This window comes from Amblyomma mixtum, chromosome 2, assembly GCF_055824585.1.
Source record: "Amblyomma mixtum isolate Tamu chromosome 2, ASM5582458v1, whole genome shotgun sequence".
NCBI lineage: Eukaryota > Metazoa > Arthropoda > Arachnida > Ixodida > Ixodidae > Amblyomma > Amblyomma mixtum.
In genome coordinates, this window is record NC_143013.1 from 29,967,427 (window position 1) to 29,969,763 (window position 2,337).

Sequence of the window (2,337 nt, forward strand, 5' to 3'; positions counted from 1 at the left end):
TCAGTACCCAGATAACTTGCAGACCACGATCTGGTATGATACATCCTCCGGCTCAACTGTTCCGCACCAAACTCGACATCGTTGGCTTGTCTGCCGGAATCGCTGGTAGTAACCCAGACGCTCCGGTGGCCGCATTTGTTGTGTCGTCCTTCGCGGTGGTTGGACCGATGGCCGCTGAGTTATTTAAGCCGGATTGCCCGTTGCCAATGCCTCTTTATGCTGCAACGAGAGCGTCGGTGTTGTCGGTGTAGGCGCAGTGACTGTTGTCTCCAGCCCTTGTGACGAACTGATATTACACCGTTCCCTCGTTGCCAAAAGGTGCCGCCGGTTGCGCTGAAGAGCAGCACCGTTTTCTGTGCGCACATAAAAGGCTCGTGGCCGGACCGGTCCAATCACGTTTTCTTTCCGTGCCCAGGACTTTCCATTCAAACGCACTAAGTCGTTGCTGAGGCGAGGTACAGCGCACTCCTTGCGACTTATCCGGCTGCGTGTCTTCACCTGTATCACCGGCATGGGATTGAAGTCCGGCACTGGTGTGCGCAGCCGCCTCCCTTGCAGCAGCTCGCCTGGAGACCGGCCATCTTCGGTGGAACTGGCCCTGTAATTCAACATGTCCATCCAGAAACACTCATTTGCCGCTTTCGATTTCATCAGAATCCGCTTCACGATTTGCACACCCTTTTCTGCAAACCCGTTAGGTTGGGAATATTCCTGGCTAAATTTAACATGCTTGCAATCATAAAGCCGTGCAAAAAGAAAAAACTCGTCAATGCTGAACTGTGGGAAAAATTAACATGCAGAAAACGAAAGTAATGTTCAACAGTCTAGCAAGAGAGCAGCAGTTCGCAATGGGTGGCGTGGTGCTAGAAGTAGTAAGGGATTATGCCTATTTAGGGCAGGTAGTGACAGCTGCTCTGGATCATGAGAGGGAAATAATTAGAAAAATAAGAATGGGGCGGAGAGCATATGGCAGGTTCTCTCAGATCATGGATGGCAGTTTACCCATATCCTCCAAGAGAAAAGTTTACAACCGTTGTATCTTACCGGTATTCACCTATGGGGCAGAAACGGGACGCTAACAAAGAGGGTTCAGCTTAAGCTAAGGACAACGCAGCAAGCTAATAAAGGAAAATGATTGGTGTAACGTTAAGATATCGGAAGCGGGCGGAGTGGGTGAGGGAACAAACGCGGGTTAATGACATCCTATATGAAATCAAGAGGAAGAAGTGGGCTTGGGCAAGGCATGTAATGCGAAGGGAAGATAACCGCTGGTAGCTAATATATCTGTGGCATTCGGTTTGAAGCCTTCGGGCTGCGGCCGTGTATCTGTATTTTTCAGCCAGCGTCCGTTCCGGCGGACGCGGTTGTTGCGACGCGCATCTTTACTCTGTCCTCTTATCTTTCAACTCTCTTCTATCTGCACGTGGCAGCGGTGGTGGCTCGCGGCTTGAGCCAGTTGGCAGGCCCGTGCACTTTCCTTTTCATCCTTCTCTCAGTCGCAACCAACCAACCAACTCTAAGGGTAATTGAGTGGATACCAAGAGAAGGCAAGCATAGCAGGGGGCGGCAGAAAGTTAGGTGGGCGGATAAGATCAAGAAGGTGCCGGGGATACGGTGGCCGCAACTGGCGAAGGGCAGGGTTAATTGGAGAGGCCTTTGCCCTGCAGTGGGCGTAGTCAGGCTGATGATGAATCTATCGATCACCGAACTGGCTGTCATGTCGGGCACCATAGCCACTGAGCCACATTAGTGGACCGGGAGAGGTTGTCTTTTACAACCTCACACTATATTCTGTCATGTCGGGCAGCAACTTAACACTTCTAACTTTGAAATCACGGTAGCGCAGTCTTCCTCGCTTTCTTCTCGTGTGAACACGAAGTTGTTGAAAACGTCCAAGCCTTCCTCACCCGCAACGCTGAGCAGCAGGACCGTCTTTGACGCCTCTGATCTTGGTTTGTCATCGCATGCCATGGCTCGAAGAAAAAATTCGTACTTCCGACGAAATAGCTTCCAATTCCGTCCTCCGTCCGTTGTCAAACGCAGGGGTTCCGACTGCCTTACTTGCTCCATTGCATCCCACTTCTGGCGCCATGTATCGTCCTTGAGTGGGACGACAAAAGTGAACAGCCAGGTTGTCAAGAAACAGTGAACTCCCTGATCTATTGATCGGAGTTATTTATACCCGAAGGTGGAAAGGGGTCAGTGCACGCAGATGGCATGGGAAAAGCACGTGGCAATGCATAGCACCCAGATGATTTGCAGGCCACGATTTACGATCTGATATGATACAAGGAGTGTTCCAGCTGGTGCTGTGACGGTAAGCTAAATTAAGTCCAT

The 2,337-nt window shown here is 50.9% G+C and overlaps 1 pseudogene; it reads right to left on the bottom strand.

Annotated features, from left to right (window-relative positions):
* LOC149358818 (uncharacterized) lies at positions 1-2,107 on the bottom strand (annotated as a pseudogene).
* Positions 2,108-2,337: the final 230 nt, after the last annotated feature.